Below are 20,907 nucleotides of genomic sequence, written 5' to 3'. Positions count from 1 at the left end.
TTATAAGCACCAACCTGAAATCACTTGACTAAAGCACATATCTGCTATGAAATTATTGGTGTGTACTTGATATTTAAATTTATTAGCTGACAAAATTTTTGTTGTACCATCTGCTACCCTGCACTAAACTTCCTGTAACTAAAGATGCACAAGCCCTGGAGAATTGGCATTAGGTAAAATAGATTCATTTAATATAATTGAACATAATTGTGCATGTAATGCTTTAAGTTAATATTACTCAACAGATGTGCAAATAATAGCAGCGTGATTCACCACCAACCATATGCTGGCGATCAGATAGAAACAGCATTGTAACACTTAGCAAGACCGACTTGTTCTAGGGGATGAGTGGATAGAGCAATGTATGGCAAGACAGGTATGGTTGTGACCTTGGAACTCTAATGTAGGCTTCAAGGAATGGTGATGCTCTCAGTCTAGGAGAGGGCAGCTGTTATGCTTTTTCACCCTCTATTGGTTGGAAGATAATTAATTAAAACTCTAAGAACCACTTCCAAATAGGCACCTAAGACTGTCCTAAGCACCAACTTTAAATGGTCCTTGTGTAGATTCCAGTACAATTTTGTTTCCTCTATAACACTTCAACTAGGTGAATGATATTACTTTGCTTTCCTGCATGGTCGCTTCAAATTGTAGATGGAGCCTACACTAAAATCACACATCCAAAATCCCCTAAACTTCATGCTGATTTGGGGGTCTGTTTGTTTGTTTTTTAAATCCTGGTATGAATTTTTCAGCTTTTACTCATATTGCCTTTAAATAAGCTTCATCTACATATTCTGTGCTAGGAAAGGGGTACTCCCAGCTATGAATGCAGTGCAGCACTCATAATGATTGCCATAAGACCAGGGAACTTATAACAGAGCTGACAGGGGGACTAAAATTCAAATGTATGAAAAGTCCTCAGGGCTCCATTTAGACTGGCTAATGCTTGGGATCAAAGAGGTGACAGCTTCCTGTTTAATATGCCCTGAGAGAGGTATGACAGACATGAATGCCTGGGGCATGTTTTTGTTCTAAAACAAATGCATAAGAGAGAGATGTCAAAATATTGATCTTTAATAGTACCTGAATCTGATGCTAATTGCTATGGACCGGATTCTGCCATTGTTGATTTTAATGGGACTTCCTGCAAAGTGAGGTATTACTCGTTAGGAAAAAGGGTGGTAGAATCTGACCCATGGTAACTAGTATCCTACTGACTTCAATGAGCCTAATTCTCTAGGAGACAGCCTTGCAAAACTGTCATGAAAGCTTGGCAGCACAGGCACAAATGCACTTGTCTCACTTGCTCTTTATCACGACAACTGATTAATAATAGATAAAAATAAATTTTATTTACCCAACAAAAGTTTCACTGCCTGGGGTGAGTAAATGGAATTTTGTAAGGCTGGCTTTCATAGTAATTCACCTTTTTCTTAGTAATTGATTGATTACTGTTGAATGTGTTAAGAATGTTGCAGGGGGGTTAACAAAACTTCATGGTTTCCCCCCTCTAGTCACCTGGGGCAGATTTACAATTACAAAGGTATTTGAGCACCTATAGATGCAGATAGGCACCTCATGGGAGTTTAAAATGAACCATGGATTTTCAACGGGAGTTTGGCACTGTCATAAATATAAAGGGAAGGCTAACCACCTTTAAATCCCCCCTGGCCAGAGGAAAAACCCTTTCACCTGTAAAGGGTTAAGAAGCTAAGATAACCTCACTGGCACCTAACCAAAATGACCAATGAGGAGACAAGATACTTTCAAACCTGGAGGGAGGGGAGAAACAAAGGGTCTCTCTGTCTGTGTGATGCTTTTGCCGGAACCAGAGCAGGAATGCAGGTCAGAACTCCTGTAAAGAGTTAATAAGCAATCTACTTAGATATGCGTTAGATTCTGTTTTGTTTAAATGGCTGATAAAATAAGTTGTGCTGAATGGAATGTATATTCCTGTTTTTGTGTCTTTTTGTAACTTAAGGTTTTGCCTAGAGGGATTCTCTATGCTTTGAATCTGATTACCCTGTAAGGTATTTACCGTCCTGATTTTACAGAGGTGAGTCTTTTACTTTTTCTTTAATTAAAACTCTTCTTTTAAGAACCTGATTGCTTTTTCATTGTTCTTAAGATCCAAGGGTTTGGGTCTGTGTTCACCTATGCAAATTGGTGAGGATTTTTATCAAGCCTTCCCCAGGAAAGGGGGTGTAGTGCTTGGGGGAATATTTTTTTGGGTGGGAGACATTTCCAAGTGGGCACTTCCCCTGTTCTTTGTGTAACACTTTGGTGGTGGCAGCGTTTAACCTAAGCTGGTAAGAATAAGTTTAGGGGGTCTTTCATGCAGGTCCCCACATCTGTACCCTGGAGTTCAGACTGGGGAAGGAACCTTGACAGGCACCCATCTGCATCTTTATATATTTTGTAAATTTGGCCCTTAATGATCTATTTTTAAGCTCCTATTCAGCTGTATTGAGCTCATGAGGAGTTCTGACATTAGTTTCAATGGGTGCTTCTTAGAGCAGGGATGGTGTCTTCTGCATTGAATGCTCTGAATGCATTGTCAATGCTTGACAAATTACACATGAAGAGAATAAAAATATGAAATCAATGTGTGAGTTTGTTACAGTTTACATCCTTAAATAGTTTAATGCCTTAAGATATAAATATTGGCTGTTTGCAAGTGAGTGTATACGTTATTCATGTGGTCTAGTGTTCTTTTTCCATGACCTGCAAATGGGAGGCTTACCAGTGTAAATATGGAGTATAAATTAGGTTTTTTAATGTTACCCATTTTGTTAAATTTCAGCCATCAAAGTGAGAGGAATGAAAAAAACTGAGCAGGTAACTGAAAGAAACGATTGTTCATTGTAGATGCTGTGCAAAATTATGTTGGCTAGCTATTTAGGGTTTCCTAAAGGTATAGAATAGTAGGCTACATGCAAAGACTACCTGCTAGTAGCAGGAACAGAGTGTTCTTTACAATAAAATGCTACTTATTCTCCACACCACTGAGATACTCATTATTAGAACTAATATACACAAGCTATACTGAAGTAACTGTAAGATTATGACAAAGTTTCAGGGCAAAGAAATGTGAGTTAAAGCACAAACGCTGTCCCACACTGCAATGGCTGCAGAACAAGTGGTAGATAAAAACCATTCTTTCTTTTAGCGACATGATTTATGTTTATGATAAATACTGTTTCAGGGACTTCCCTGATGACAATTTGTAAAAGTAACTGTCAGTGCAAACGAAGTATGTTATCCCAGCTGTCTTTGTTTAGTGTATATTTTAAGACTGATGTTGATGATTTTGTGGTGGTAGTAGTAATAATAATAAATGCCCCCCTTTAGGAAGATTAAATTAGATATGGACCCAAGATGAAAAGTTCAGCTCTGGATCTGTTTATGCCCCAAGTTTGGGTGTGTTTGGATGTGGGTCCATATCCAGATGGGATGCATGTCTTGGACCTGTGTGGATCACAAGAACAGCACTTTACATGAAGTGCTTGCCATATGTCAGGTTTTGACTCTGACAGAAAATTAGGCGGTAGTATAGAATAATTGATGGTGCATAGGCATGGGAGCTGGGAATTTCTGAGGTTGACTCATTCTGACTTGTTGACTCATTCTGAGGTTCTAGGAAAGTCATTTAGGATGTCACTTTCAAATATGGATGCTCAAAGTTCAGCACTTGAATCCATATTTAGGCATGTGAATAAGGTGCTGTCACTCCCCAGCTCCTTCCACGCCCCCAAAGGTGCTGTGCAGTCACAGAACCATGCTCAGCACTTCTGAGAATCACTTTTATTTCAGCACCTAAATAAAGATTTAGGGACTAATTTTAAGCTAACAAGTCTGAAAATGGTGTCTTTAACCTCTGTGTTTCCTCCCCTATACAGCGGAAACAAAAATACTACTTCATTTGACTGGCTGTTGAGAAGATTAATAAATCAATGTTCGCAAAGTGTGTTAATCCCTTACTGAAAGGTGCTCCAGAAAGTGCAAAATATTCTACTAGGTCCAAATTATATCCCCCACCCCCCCCCAAAAAAAACCTGGGGTGTGAAGAGGGTCCTCCATTACTGGATCTTCCCTTCTCCAGGGAGAAGAAGGGCTCTCACACCTCTGTGGCACAGCCCTACCCTTCCACTCCCCTCCCCAGACCTTGTGGAGTCTGTGTGTGGGGAGAGGCTGGAGTCAGGCTGGGACAGAATTGTATTGTCCTAGGAACTGCTGTGGCCAGTGAGGTGTCTCTGGTAATGTGGTAAGGCGCTATTGAGGGGCCAGAGCTGCTGTGATTCAGGACCTCTGTCAAGATGGCTCTGGCCTCCTGCTTATTCCAGTGGTGCCGCCATATTTGGAGATGTCTTTTCCGAAAATTGGACCCTGACCTGCCACAGTATACTTTGGGGGAATCTCCATGAGAAAATCCTCAAAAATCCAGCCCTCAGCTGGGCCCTCAGGTTCATTGGCAGTGAATGATGCATTTAAGGTAGTTAAACAGTTTCCTTTATAACCCTCCATATTCAAATGTTCACAGCTTTCCAAAACAGTTACCTTTTGGTCTGAAACTTTCTATCCTCAGGCTCTTTCAAGCAGTGGCTTTAAGTATATAGAATTGTATGTAATTTCTTGTAACCTGTTCAGAAGTTGTATTATACATTAAGGGCCAAATTCTGCCTCTGAGTCTGATGGGGAGCTATAAGCAGACATCTAAGGGCCCCACTTGGCCTAAAGAGTTCTTCTATTCTCTCAGGTTAATCCAGCCTATCCTCCCATCATTGCTAGTCTGCTGTATATCTATCGGTTTTTCCCCTGAACATCGACTTGTATGGACATGGAATATTTCTGCTTCTGTTTGTTCTTGTTCAGAGAAGTGGATTTTTATTTCTCTTACTAGGGTGCTAATTGTTTGTAATATTGGTCTTGCTGAGAATATGAGCCGCGGTACTTTCTGGTTTATAATTCAAAATATTAATGTCAAAGGTTGAAATTAAGGTGTGTGGGGGGGTGGGAATTTAATGTGCGCAGTCTGGATCTCAAGTTAATGCCTATTTTAAAAAGTCCATACCTACACACAGCTTCTTGTCCATAAGAGTGTTCATTTTTCCTCCCGCACCCTTACAAAAAAACCCAGTATTGCTACTGGTACAGAACCGTTGCTTTGTTCCACCTTCGAGTACCTGCATTTGGGACCTGAAGTTATTCCGCTATTTATGCGGTCGGTGAAGTGCCTTGGGATCTTTCTGGAGGAAAGGCACAATATAAATGTAAGTTATTATTAGCAGTCGTAATAATACTAATTCAAGCTGAAAATAAGGTTTATGGTTGAGTTGTCATAATCCCCAAAACAAATGGTTTTATGGAAAAACCGAAATGCTGACACAAGCTTACTGTAACGAGCAGTTCTTGGAGGCATTACTATAATTCAACCTAGGGCCAGTCTGGGGTGATACGCTCAGCGTGTTACCATGCTGCATATGCTTGTGAACATAGGTGCCAGTTGTGTCATAAACCACTCCTTGGGTATAATAATTCTGACTGATAATGGACATGAATCCTCATTTTCTGTTCCGTCAGAATGCTCTGCTAGCCTGTCCATACATGTTTCTCAACAAAGAAAATATCTGCTTTACAAAAAGCTCCAGTGAGTGCGTGTCCTCTATTTAAAGTTAGTGAATTTCATTCACTTAAGCCTTCCATGAGATTCTACCTGGGACGACACTTAGCAATATGACAATTACACCGGGAGCAACTAAGAATCAAGACTGTCTGCTCCTATTATAGCTGACAGCTAGGTAAGGCAGATGCTGTTGATCTCGGAAAGCTACTGGAGTCAAAGTTGCAAGCATGACTGCTACAGGGGACTCAGGACAGACTTAAAATGCTAGCTTAGCTTAAGAATGGAATAGTGTTTGCGGTTCAGCCTGCATATTTCTTGTGCTTCCACTCTGGTCTTGGAGCATAGGAAGACGGAACAAAGGCTGGATTCTGCAAAGTGCTGGGTGTCGTCAATCCTTCGCAGAAGGTGAAAGCTGAGGACTCTCAGCTCCTCATGGGATGCTCTCAGCAGCGTACAGGATCCCTTTGTCATTAAGGGAGCTAGGATTGTAAATAGATCTCCTCTTCCTTTGAAACATCCCTTTATAAAAACACAGCAAAAGTTTGAAGGCAAAATTCTGAGTAAGGGTGAGAAAACTGAAAATATTTGGGACCTGGGAAGTTAGAATGTTGTATCATTAGTTTAAAGAACCCAACTATCGGAAGGTTTGGAAATGCTCATGTAAGGTCCCATTTCAATCTTCGCTCTTCAGCCAACACCCAACTCTTGATTTCTGTTCCAAAGAAAAGTCTATCATGTGCCTTTTAGCTGTGATTAATTAATTAAAAACTGGAGACCAGACACTTCCCCTTAGGCTAATTTAAAAAGCCCAGCTTTAGTAAACCAGATACTTAATTAGTAATAAAGCTGACTGAAATGTTTTCGACTGAAGTTTTTTTGGCAAAAATGCAGTCTCATCTATATATATGTGTATGTGTGTGTGTGTGTGTGTATGTATATATATATATAAATATATCATGTCAACCTCCGATTGTTTTCAAAATTTGTGGTGGAAAAAGTTTCTAAATGAAACATTTTAATTTTGCTTTGAAATTGTAATTTTTCATTTCTTGTTGGACTTCAAACACTAAAGGTTTCTACAAGATTAAAGTAGATATCAAGGGAATTTCCCTAAAATGCTGAAATTGGATTATAATTTCAATAGAATTATTCTTTCTACCTATTTAAAAAGTCTCACAAGCATAAGCCCCTTTGGAAATAGGCATATGAAGAAATACGACACGGTTGAATCCCTTATTTCCCAGAACCCCAACCAAGTTGTACCTGACCATCCAACCCAAACTATGCCTGCCTTGTTGTGTTCTGAAATAGTATCACCTTGCTGGGTATATACAGAAGTGATAACATGCTGTTTAATTAGCGCTAAAGAGCTCAAAATTAATTTAGTTCCAGGGCACATTAGCATGTGTCAGAGCTGCATACATTTTCTGCTACAGCAACATGTTGGTTGAGTAATATAATGTTTTTTTATAATGAATAAAAGGACTCCTTACGCTGTCGTTTTGGAATCTTATGTAGACTGTCCAAGAGAGATGAAACAACGTCTGAGAAAAGGTAGTGAAGGAAAGGTGTCTGGTTGAGACAACAGAGCTTCTCCAGAGGAGTCTATGTTGTCATGGTGCGATTAGAGAGGACTACAGCCTCTTAGATAAACTATGTATTAGATTGTGCTTGCAGAACTTGTAGAAGACTTTTCCTGCCTTTTTGCTCTAGACCAGAGAATTATGGATAGCAGGGAAGAGGTATTGATGTAAGACTGAATTAGTTGTCATGGGAGAGTTGAAGTAATGACAGTTATTGGTATTTCTAAGCACCGACTGCTTTGGAATCTTCAGCACTACACAACATTTAAGAGGTATGGGAGTAAAAAAAAATTCAACTCTTAACAAATCCATCCCAGTTACATTTCCAAAACTTTAGAAAGGAGAAATTAGTTGATGAGGAGGACAAAGAGGGGTGTTGCCCTAATTTCTTTCATTCTAATTGTATTGCCAAGGGTGTGGGCCCAAGAAGAAGTGAACATGGGGCATATTCCTATTGCTACAATTCCGAAAAGAAGAGTGCAAATAAAACCTATCTAGGCTAAGTAAAAACTGATATTGTTTAAAAACAAATAACTAAAACAAAACCCACTAGCCTAATACATTGAAGTTGGTCCGGGAACTAAAACAAGATAAAAATCTGAACGAAAAAGGTATGATCAAAGCATGTCTTATCTCTGCCTTTTCTGCAAGCATTCTGTGTACTGCAGAGTCTTCCAGCTGACGTAAATGCCCCTCACTGTATGCTCACAATAGAAAATAGATATTCCCCTCCCCCCACATGGAAACCCTGTCTATCCTACTACTTAAAAAAAAACCACACACACACGGATTATGTTTTTGATTTTGTGTCTAGAGTTCACATTTCCCCCCTTCCCCCGTACACACGTTGTTTTGTTTTTTACACTGGAAGATGGAAAGAAATGCCAAACAAATCCACCACAGTTGCATTTAGCTTCAAAAAGGGGAACTGCACAAAAATGAGAAGCCACTTAAAGGGAATTAAAAGAAACAGTCACAAGTGAAATAACCACAAGTGCATGCAAACTATTTTAAAATACCATAATAAAGGCCCAAACTAAATATATAGCCCAAATAAAAAAAATGACAAAAAAAAAGCCACCATGGCTAAACAGAGAAAAAGAGGCAGTTTGAAGCAAAAAGTCATCCTTTTAAAAACTGGAAGTCAAATCCTACTAAAGAAAATAAAGGAACAGAAATTCAAGTCAAGTGTAAAAGTATAATTAAGTAGACCAAAAATTACTCTGAAGAGCAACTAGCAAATGACACAAGATAACAGCAAATTTTCTTTAAGTACATCAGAAGCAGGAAGCCTGCCAAACTATCGGTGAGGGCCACTGGATGAGTGACTCGCTAAAGGAGTGCTCAGGGAAGACAAGGTTGTTATGGCTAAGTTAAATGAATTCTTTGCTTTGGTCTTCCCTGTGGAGAATGTGAGGGAGATTTCCATACCTGGGCCATTCTTTTTAGTTGACAAATCTGAGAACTCTCCTAGACTGAGAGGTCAATAGAAGAGATTTTAGAACAAACTAATAATTTAAACAGTACCAGATGGTATTCATCCAAGACTTCATATTTGAGTTCCTTCAGAAAATGCAGAACTACTAACTGTGGTATGTAGCATATTGCTTAAATCAGCCTCTGTATCAGATTACTGGGAGATAGCTAACGTAACACAAAATTTTAAAGACTCCAGAGTCAGTCCTTGCAAATATAGGCCAGTAAACCTAATTTCAGTATCAGGCAAATTGGTAAAAACTATAGTAAAGAACAAAATTATCACACATATAGATAAGTTTCAGAGTAACAGCCGTGAAAAGGAGTACTTGTGGCACCTTAGAGACTAACCAATTTATCTGAGCATAAGCTTTCGTGAGCTACAGCTCACTTCATCAGATGCATACTGTGGAAAATACAGAAGATGTTCTTATACATACAAACCATGAAAAAATGGGTGTTTACCACTACAAAAGGTTTTCTCTCCCCCCACCCCACTCTCCTGCTGGTAATAGCTTATCTAAAGTGATCACTCTCCTTACAATGTGTATGATAATCAACATTCCACACAAAGATGGACTACAAGCCGTCAAGAACACTATCCCCGATAATGTCACGGCTAACCTGGTGGCTGAACTTTGTGACTTTGTCCTTACCCATAACTATTTTACATTTGGGGACAATGTATACCTTCAAATCAGCGGCACTGCTATGGGTACCCGCATGGCCCCACAGTATGCCAACATTTTTATGGCTGACTTAGAACAACGCTTCCTCAGCTCTCGTCCCCTAACGCCCCCTACTCTACTTGCACTATATTGATGACATCTTCATCATCTGGACCCATGGAAAAGAAGCCCTTGAGGAATTCCATCATGATTTCAACAATTTCCATCCCACCATCAACCTCAGCCTGGTCCAGTGCACACAAGAGATCCACTTCCTGGACACTACAGTGCTAATAAACGATGGTCACATAAACACCACCCTATACCGGAAACCTACTGACCGCTATTCCTACCTACATGCCTCCAGCTTTCACCCTGATCACACCACGCGATCCATTGTCTACAGCCAAGCTCTGCGATACAACTTTATTTGCTCCAACCCCTCAGACAGAGACAAACACCTACAAGATCTCTATCAAGCATTCTTACAACTACAATACCCACCTGCGGAAGTGAAGAAACAGATTGATAGAGCCAGAAGAGTACCCAGAAGTCACCTACTACAGGACAGGCCTAACAAAGAAAATAACAGAACGCCACTAGCCGTCACCTTCAGCCCCCAACTAAAACTCCTCCAACGCATTATTAAGGATCTACAACCTATCCTGAAGGATGACCCAACACTCTCACAAATCTTGGGAGACAGGCCAGTCCTTGCCTACAGACAGCCCCCCAACCTGAAGCGAATACTCACCAACAACCACATACCACACAACAGAACCACTAACCCAGGAACCTATCCTTGCAACAAAGCCCGTTGCCAACTCTGCCCACACATCTATTCAGGGGACACCATCACAGGGCCTAATAACATCAACCACACTATCAGAGGCTCGTTCACCTGCACATCTACCAATGTGATATATGCCATCATGTGCCAGCAGTGCCCCTCTGCCATGTACATTGGTCAAACTGGACAGTCTCTATGTAAAAGAATAAATGGACACAAATCAGCTGTCAAGAATTATAACATTCATAAACCAGTCGGAGAACACTTCAATCTCTCTGGTCACGCGATTACAGACATGAAAGTTGTGATATTACAACAGAAAAACTTCAAAACCAGACTCCAGCAAAAGACTGTTGAATTGGAATTCATTTGCAAATTGGATATAATTAACTTAACCACTCCCAGTCTCTATTCAAGCCTAAGTCATTATGCAAGGTAACCTATTTCCCCTTGTTTTTTCCTACCTACACCCCCCACCCTCCGTTCCTCAGACGTTCTTGTTAAACACTGGATTTGTGCTGGAAATGGCCCAACTTGATTATCATACACATTGTAAGGAGAGTGATCACTTTAGATAAGCTATTACCAGCAGGAGAGTGGGGTAGGGGAGAGAAAACCTTTTGTAGTGGTAAACACCCATTTTTTCATGGTTTGTATGTATAAGAACATCTTCTGTATTTTCCACAGTATGCATCCGATGAAGTGAGTTGTAGCTCACGAAAGCTTATGCTCAAATAAGTTGGTTAGTCTCTAAGGTGCCGTAAGTACTCCTTTTCTTTTTATGTATAGATAAACGCACTATGTTGGGGAAGAGTCAACGTGGCTTTTGTAAAGGGAAATCATGCCTTGCCAACCTATTCGAATTCTTTTGTGGAGGTCAAACACATGGACAAGGGTAATCCAGTGGATGTAGTGTACGTGAACTTTCAGAAAACCTTTGACAAATTCCCACACCAAATGCTCCTAAGCAAAGTAAGTTGTTATGGGTCAAGAAGGAAGGGCCTCTCATGGATCAGTAACTGGTTAAGAGACAAAAAAAGGGTAGGAACAAATGATCAGTTTTCACAGTGGAGAGAGGCAAACAGCCGGGGTCCCATGGCATTTGTTCTGTTCAACATTCATGAATGATCTGAAAAAGGGGTGAACAGTGAAGTGGCCAAGTTTGCACATGATACTAAATTACTCAAGATAGTTAAGTCCAAAGCTGACTGTATCGAGTTACAAAGGGATCTCATTAAACTGAGTGACTGGGCAAGAAAATGGCAGATGGAATTAATGTTGATAAATGCAAAGTAAAGCACATTGGAAAATATAATCCCAACTCTACATACAAAATGATGCAGTCTAAATGATCTCACCACTCAAGAAAGATCTTGGAATCATTGGGGGTAATTCCTGAAAATATCTGCTCAGTGTGCAGCAGCAGTCAAAAAAGCTAACAGTGTTAGGAACCATTAGGAAAGGGATGGATAGTAAGACAGAAAATATCATAATGCCACAGTATAACTCTCTGGTAAGCCCAGACCTTGAATACTGCATGCAGTTCTGGTCACCCCATCTCTAAAAAGATATATTAGAATTGGAAAAGGTACAGAGAAGGGCAACAAAAATTATTAGGGGAGTGGCACAGCTTCCATATGAAAAAAATGGGACTGGTCATTTTACAAAAAGAGACAACTAAGGGGAAATATGATATCTATAAAATCGTGAATGGTGTGGAGAAAGTGACTGGTGTTATTTATCCCTTCACATAGCATAAGAAGCAGGGGTCACCCAATGAAATTAATAGGCCGCAGGTTTTAAAACAAACAAAAAGAAGCACTTCACACAGGCCACAAGCAACCTATGGAACTCATTGCCAGAAGATGTTGTGACGGACAAAAGTATGACTGGGTTCAAAAAAGAATTTAGATGAGTTCATGGAGGATAGGTGCACCAGTGGCAGTTAGCCAAGATAGTCAGGGATACAACCCCATGCTCAGGGCATCTCTAAACCTCTGACTGCCAGAAGCAGGGACTGGACAACAGGGGGTGGATCACTCAATAAGTTGACCTGTTTTGTTGATTCCATCTGAAGCATCTGGCGTTTGTCATTGTTGGAAGACCCTGGGCTAGGTGGACCTTTGATCTGACTTAGTATGGCCATTTTTAGCTTCTTATCAAAGAAGTTATGCCCATCCACATCTTAGTTTGTTGGGAGTGAAAAGTCATTATGGTTTTCCTGTTATCTTAGCAAAACATTGCCTTTCCATCTCTTCTAACAATCTGCATGTTTGACTTACACTGTGGGAGAGGAAGAGAGAAAGAGATGCTTTTGTAAAGGGTATATTTTCTTCAAGGGCAGGCCAAAACTGCTGTACCAGTAGATGAGCTAATCAAGTGTTTGCTCAGTCACTGCTGTTTTGTAGAGAGAAAATATAAACTGAAATTTTGCCTCAATTCTCACTCTATAATAGCCCTGTAGAAGGGTTGGCCATAGTAAAAACATTCAGGAAGTTCACGTTAAATAGAGAACTGTGGTGGTGGTGTGCTATGTGATGACACAGAGGAATCCAAGGTTTCAGAGAAGCAGCCGTGTTAGTCTGTATCCGCAAAAAGAAAAGGAGTACTTGTGGCACCTTAGAAACTAACAAATTTATTGGAGCATAAGCTTTCATGAGCTACAGCTCACTTCATCGGATGCATGCAGTTGAAAATACAGTGGTGAGATTTTATATACACAGAGAACATGAAACAATGGGAGTTACCATACACACTGTAACAAGAGTGATCAGGTAAGGTGAGCTATTACCAGCAGGAGAGTGGGGAGGTGGGGAGGGAACCTTTTGTAGTGATGATCAAAGTGGGCTATTTCCAGCAGTTGACAAGAACATATGAGGAACAGTAGTGGGGAAACGAACATGGGGAAATAGATTTACTTTATGGAATAATGAGACGATGTGTCATTACACAATCAGCCATGTGATTTATATGTAGGAAGTCAGGCAAGCAACTGCTAACATGAGACATGAAACATACTAGCAATTACTCCATAATTGTTTGTTTGAAAAGTTTGTTCTAATAGAAGAAAATGTGCTATGTAGGAATACAAAACATAATTACCAGGAGTGGGAAAACTATTTTTGGGTAGACTAAGAACAAGACTGAACCTTGCTTTGAAGCCGGTTTAAAGCTTTTGGTGAGCATAGTATAATCTAAATAGAACATGTATTAATTTAGATCACAGGTAAGTATATTGCTCCACGCCCTTCCCAAAAGCCCTTTTGCTCTACTGATAAAGCCACAGAACTGAGGAGCTGTGACAGGCTTTCTATCAGATCCTGGTGTCTCCTCATTCAATTTTTAGATTTTCAAAGAGAGTATGTAAAGCGCTATATACATGCATAGTAGCGTTAGTTTACGCACACTCTGTGCAAGGCAATCTGAGACATCCTGTTCTGAGGAAAGTTCTTGTGAGTAGCAGAGCACCTCGCTGAGTGGGTCATTGGAGGAAGTAGGTTTTCATGGAGCTGAGAATTCTGTAATTTTAATTGTCACTGGCCTGGGCCCCCTGACATCTCCAATGATGCAACATGCTTGCCTCTGACCGAGCTGCAAGGCATCTCCCTGGGGCACAGGGGGTATCACATGATTGGGAGTTAGTCTGGTCAGGGAGCTCTGCTTATAGGGGATAATTAGTGTATGAGGCTCCCAAATTACAACAACTCTGAGGCACCACAAGTAAATGCATTTTAATTTCAATTTGTTGAACTGATCCAAAACATCAGTACAACATTAAACAATTTGTTTCAGGAGTACCAATATTTTATTTCCAGTGAAAACGCTGAAACAAAATGTTTTGCCCTTTTCTAATCTGAAATTTTTTTTGAACTTTTCATTCCATTGAAAACCTTTGCTACTTCCACTTTTTGTACTGGTTCAGGACAAAAACAGATGTTGAAAAGTCAGAATTTCATGTGGGACAGAAATGCTAATTTTAGCTCAACTCTATCATGATGAACCCTTGATCAAAAATGCTCAGCTACCTATCACAACTGCTGTAAGGAGTGAAAAGGTGAGAGGTGGTCCCTCTGCTAAATTTCACAAGAGTAGCATTTGGAAAAAGAGCTTTGTCTGGAATGGAACCTAGACACCTGTAGAAAATGACCAGGTTGACTGCTGTTTTACCAATGAGGCAAAAGATGAGATTTTTCTGGATGACCTTGTCTCCATTGTACTCTTCATAATTTTACAGCATTAATAATTTTTTTGCCATTAGCATTCAGTTAGGTGACCCTCTCTGTGAAGTGAGACCCCTCATTTGAGGCCAGATTCATCCCTGGTATAATTATTGGCCTCAAGGAGTTTCTCCAGGATGCGTTTGTCCTATGCCATAGTTGCAAGTTCAGAGGGTTGATCCTTATTGGCCAACTGGGGGTTTATGCTGATCACTTCCTTGTATAACCCTTTTTGTGATATGGCCTCTCTCAGGACAGTATTCTACTATCCTCAGAATACAGAAGCTGTTCTGGTTGTTAACATGAATTTAGCATATTATTACTGTGCAACAGCATGAGTCATTGATATGCAAAAAAACAAAATAATCAGCAGCAGCAGTCCCCTACATAGGAGAGGGAACTTCACATTTACCTTCGTAAAACCAAATCTTTATAACAGGTTTGAACAAAAGCCTGAAATTACAGAATGCTATTAGGCAGCAAACCCCACATGTTGTTTAGTGCATGCTAAGATAAAAAGGCTAATAGAATCTGATGTTCCAGATAATAAACTGGATCATTATTCTGACTCAGTCTGGAAGTATGGTGCTGTGGTTAGGGGTCTTTGGAGATCTGGGTTCAATTCCCTGCTTCGAATAGGGAGGCACCACCAATTGTGGGCCTAGCTTCAGAGCTTGTATAAAAATGGAGCATAGTTCAGAAGCCAGTTTTGATGTGCTTTGGAATACAGTCTATACTGAGTCGCATCCCATGGTCTCAGTGCACTGCCTTTTCTTACTAGAATGGTTGAACCTGGATGCTTTCCATGGTATATCTACTGTAAGTGAGAAGTAACTCCACTGAAGTCAAAGGAGTCACACTGGAGTAAGTCCAGAAGAGCAAGTCATTGTATCTGTGCATTTGATTATATGTACCGTTTCTATAAAAGGTCTGATTTTGAAAACTATATGCACAATTGCACATATATTAGCAAGATTGCAAATACAAATCTAGTACATGGATGTGTAAAGAGGTACCTCTGGTCGGTGCTCTTTTCTGCATCCCCTTTGGCCTCTGCCGAAACGTTTTGTATTTTTCTGCCTCACTGACTACGCATTTCCTTTTAAGTCTCTCCTAAAAACTCACTCAGCCATTGACTATTCTTAATTTCTTAATCCCTGTTACTTTGTTCCTGAATTTTTTTTCTATATTCTGTAGCTATTATTCATTTTATTTAATGGAGCAACATTACTTCTGTCAAACATTTTGTGGCCCTGTGCTATGAAAGGCGCTACATCAACAGCCTGGTTTTTCAGAGCTGCTGAGCTCCCATAAATCCTGGTGAAGTCAACTGAAGCAGGGTGTGCTCAGCCCTTTAAAAGAATCAGGCCAAAAAAGGGGTGGTGTTGCTATTGAGCATGCCACTGTTCTGAGGTCCTCTGCTGCTGGATACCATCATAAAAATAACTGTCATCTATTTACCCTCAAATCAAATTTTAAAGCTCAAGTACCATAGAGAGAAGCCTTTGCTGGTCGTCAGATTTTCTACAATGTTTTTTTTACATTCTTGGATTTAATCATATTAGAGGAAATATTTGATTTCAAAACAGACATTGTAACAAAAAGATCTGCTCTCTCAAACTCAGTTAATGAGAGACCCTCCTGAGCTTAATATCTCTGCAGCCCTTCCTAATTACTGATTAGTTCCTTTCTATTGCCTCCCATGTTGATTGCATGACTGATATCACAGATTGCTTAACAAGTTGACTTAGCACCTTTGCTAATTGCTCTGTGGTGTTGTGTTGCGTTCTTTGGTTTCTTTCAGTGCATTTAAATATGTTAAATTCAGAAACCCTTTCAGATGCATTGTTCCCTTATCTATGCCATCCTTGGCTCAATGTACAATAAAAAAAACAGTTGCAGCCCTAACTAGTTGGTGTGTAGTGGTATGTCCATTATTTATGGGAGCTGAAGGAGAGGATGACATTCATAGAAATGTAGGTCTGGAAGGGACCTCAAGAAGTCAAGTCCAGTTTCCTGTACTGAGGCAGCATCAAGTAAACCCAGACCATCCCTGACAGGTGTTTTTCCAACCTGTTCTTTAAAACCTTCAATGATGGGGGGTCTACAACCTCCCTTGGAAGCCAATTCCAGAGCTTCACTATCCTTATAGTTAGAAAGATTTTCCTAGTATCTAACCTAAATCTCCTTTACTGCAGATTAAGCCCATTACTTCTTGTAATATCCTACCTCACAACCAGCATGCAGGTCACATCCTGAGTGTCTCTGTGTACCTGCAGCCTGCCAGCACAGTCCCGTCACACTCTGGCTTCCACGAGCCTTGGTTAGCACTTAAAGGGTGACCCCAACACACTCCCAGTTCCAGACTCTCTCCCCGCCCCCAAAAATGTGTTCTGCATTATCCAGTCCTCTCCTGGATAGTCCAGATATTGCAGGTCTGTTGGCCCTGTAAGGGGTCAATGTACAATAGTTTGTTAATTTAACTGAAGTTACCCACATGGTTAAGTTTTTAATCAGAACTAATCCATTGTTGTCTTTAAAGAATAAAACAAGTTTATTTAACTAGAAAGAGATTTTTTAAGTGAGTACAAGTATAAGGCATTAAAATCAGAAATGGTTACAAGAAAAAAAAAGATAAAAAGCTTTTTAGTAACTAAAACTTAACAAACTAAACTCAGTTCAAAGTAAAATTCTTACCACAGGTTCCCAGCAACATTGCTGATCAAATTTTCAACTCAGGATCTCTCACCAAAGTCCAAAGACTGATTCCTTTGTCTTTTCAGGTAAAAGAGAGAGAATATCCCTGGGGTGGGTTTGCCCCTCTCTTTTATAGTCCTGTCACCCTGTGAAATGCATTTTCTGAGGGATACCCTTAGATAAAGTTCCTTCCAGCTACGAGGATGGAGACATGGAGTCCCACAGTAAAAGAGGTTCCATCTGATGCTTGCTAAAATGCAAATTGATCTGTTCTTGCCCTCCTTTGCTGCCAAAGAATAGCCACTTGACCGGTGACTGCCAGTCAACTTTGACACCTGGCTAAAAGTGCCAGCTTGTCCTTTGTCTTCAAGAAACTGATTTTACTCACTCCCCAGACTTGTCTGGTAAATGTATTTCAGTCATGATTTCAGCTTATGTTATAACTTTACATCTAATGTTGCTACACGCATTTCACCGTTGACCAGCAAGTTATTAGTTTTCAAAAGATACCTAACAAGGCATATTTTGTAGGAATATTATTACAGTAGTGTGTAGGGTTGCATTAGGTCACAGTGGTGCCCAGACCTGGACACAGTACTCCAGCTGAGGCCTCATCAGTGCCGAGTAGCATGGGACATTTACCTCCTGTGTCTTACATATGACTCTCCTATAAATACACCCCAAGATATAAAGACATTAGCCTTTTTTGCAACTACATCACGTTATTGACTCTCATTCAATTTGTGATCCAGTCTAACCCCCATCATCCTTTTCAGTAGTACTACCCCCCAAGCCAGTAATTCCCCATTTTGTGGTTGTGCATTTGATTTTTTTCCCTTCCCAATTGTAGTGCTTTGCATTTGTCTTTATTGAATTTCATCATGTTGATCAATTCATCATGTTAGATCAATTCTCTAATTTGTCAAGGTCACTTGGAATTCTAATCATGTACTTGCAACCCCTCTCTGTTTGATGTCATCCAACAATTTTATAAGTTTACTCTCCATCTATTATTCAAGGCATTAATGAAAATATTGAAGAGTATCAGACCCAGAACTGACCCCAGCAGAAGCTTACCAGATTCACCCTCCCCGCCGCCGGGGTCCCATCCTGCACGCGGGGAGGCGTCCGAGGCCTCGGGCCCTCGGAGCTGCGACGCCGTCGGGGGACCCCGAGCCGGCCGACCGCAGCCCTCTCTCTCTCGGTAATGATCCTTCCGCAGGTTCACCTACGGAAACCTTGTTACGACTTTTACTTCCTCTAGATAGTCAAGTTCGACCGTCTTCTCGGCGCTCCACCAGGGCCGTGACCGACCCCGGCGGGGCCGATCCGAGGACCTCACTAAACCATCCAATCGGTAGTAGCGACTGGCGGTGTGTACAAAGGGCAGGGACTTAATCAACGCGAGCTTATGACCCGCACTTACTGGGAATTCCTCGTTCATGGGGAATAATTGCAATCCCCGATCCCCATCACGAATGGGGTTCAACGGGTTACCCGCACCTGTCGGCATAGGGTAGACACATGCTGGGCCAGTCAGTGTAGCGCGCGTGCATCCCCGGACATCTAAGGGCATCACAGACCTGTTATTGCTCAATCTCGGGTGGCTGAACGCCACTTGTCCCTCTAAGAAGTTGGACGCCGACCGCTCGGGGGTCACATAACTAGTTAGCATGCCAGAGTCTCGTTCGTTATCGGAATTAACCAGACAAATCGCTCCACCAACTAAGAACGGCCATGCACCACCACCCACAGAATCGAGAAAGAGCTATCAATCTGTCACCCTCCCAGTCTGGCAGAAAATCATTGATAACTACTCTTTTGAGTATGATCTTTGTTGTATACCCACCTCACACCTAGACCACGTTTCCCTAGTTGGCTTATGAGAATGTCATGTGGAGCTGTGTCAAAAGCTTTACTAAAAATCAAAATATATCACTTCTTCTGCTCTTCCCTCCCCCGCCCCGTCCACTTGGTCAGTTAGGTCACAGTGGTGATTTGGCATGATTTGTTCTTGCCATCCATGCTGGCTATTCCTTATAACCCTATTGGTGCTTACAAATAGATTGTTTAATAATGTATTCCAGTATCTTTCCATGTATTGAAGTTAAGTGGATTGGTCTATAAATCCCTGGGTCCTCTTTGGGTATATCTATGTCAGGATAAAAAATACCCATGGCTGGCCTGGTTCAGCTGACTTAGGCTTGCACAGTTCAGGCTCCAGGGCTGAAAAATTGCTGTGTAGACACTTGGACTTGAGTGGGAGTCCGAGCTCTTGGACCCTGCAAGGGTGGAGAGTCTAAGACTCGGGCTGGAGCCTGATCCTGAACATCTACACAGCAATTTTTAACCCTGCAGCCAGAGGCCAAGTCAGCTGACCTGGGTGAACCATGGCTATGTGACAGGGCTTTTATCTCTATGTAGTCGTACCCTTTGTTCTCCTTTCTGAAGGATGGGGACTATGTTTGCCCTTCTTCAGGCCTCTGGGACCTCACCCATCTTCCATGAATTCTCTAAGATAGCGGCTAATGATTCCAAGATTGCTTCAGCTATTTCCTTACATATCCTAGGATGAATTTCATCAGGTCCTGCTAACTTGAATACCTTAAATTTATTTAAATGTTCTTTAAGCTGTTCTTTCCCTATTTGGTGTGTGCTCCTTCCCCCTTGTTGTTTAATATTAAATTGTGGTGATCAGATAACCCAAACTTCTTTATTGAAGGCTAAAGCAGAACACTTTAGCCTTCTTGACATCAAATATTGCCCTCCTTCCTCACTAAGTAAAAGACTTACACTTCTTCCTTCATCTTTCTCTTGCTCCAAATATATTTAAAAACCTTCTTCTCATTGCCTTTTAAGTCCCTTGCTAGGTGTAACTCATGTTATGAGTTCACAATTTTTGTCTTTACATGCTTGTGCTATTCTGTTGTACTTCTCCATAGCAATTCATCCATATTTCCACTTTTTGTTGGATTCTTTTTTGATTTTTCAGGTCACTAAAAGCCCCTGATGAAGCCATATTGGCCTCTTACTGTTCTTCCTGTCTTTCCATCAGAATTGTTGATAGTTGAGCATTTAATATTGTCTCCTTAAAAAACTGCCTGTTCTCCTGAACTCCTTTAACCCTTAGATTTTATTCCTATGGAACCCTACTTACTAGTTCTGAGTTCGTTAAAATCTGTTTTTCTGAAGTCCATTGTCCTTATTCTGCTGCTCTCATTCCTTCCTTTCCTTAGAATCATGAAATCACCATTTCATGATCACTGTCACGCAAATTGCCTTCCACCTTAAGATTCGCTAATAATTTCTCCCTGTTGTTCAGAATCAAGTCTAAAATAGCTGTCCCCCTAGTTGGTTCCTCCACTTTCTAAAACAAAAAGTTGATCCCAGTACCTTCCAAGAACTAACTGGATATTTTATGTTTTGCTGTATTACTTTTCCAAAAGATGTCTGGGTAGTTAAAGCCCCTCGTCAACTACCAGATCTTGTCTTTTGGTTATTTTTGTTACTTGTTCTAGAAATACCTCATCAATCACCTCCTCCTGATTTGGTGGCCCCCTACCAGGATATCTTCCCTATATTTTACTCCTTATGTTTACCCAGAGACTTCCAACTGGTCTGCTTCTGGACCACAGAACCAGTGTGTATACTCTTGACATATAATGCAATACCTTCTTCCTTTTTATGCTGCTTCTCCTTCCTGAACAAGTTATATCCCTCTATATACCAGTAGTCCAGTTATGAGACTTATTCCACCGAGTCTGTGACACCAATTAAGTCGTAATTTAGTTTATGTACTAATACTTCCAGTTCTTCCTGTTTGTTACCCATACTACTCCTTGTATTTGTT

The sequence above is a fragment of the Lepidochelys kempii genome, chromosome 5 (assembly GCF_965140265.1).
Source record: "Lepidochelys kempii isolate rLepKem1 chromosome 5, rLepKem1.hap2, whole genome shotgun sequence".
NCBI classification, from domain to species: domain Eukaryota; kingdom Metazoa; phylum Chordata; order Testudines; family Cheloniidae; genus Lepidochelys; species Lepidochelys kempii.
Note: the sequence above shows the minus strand (reverse complement) of the source record.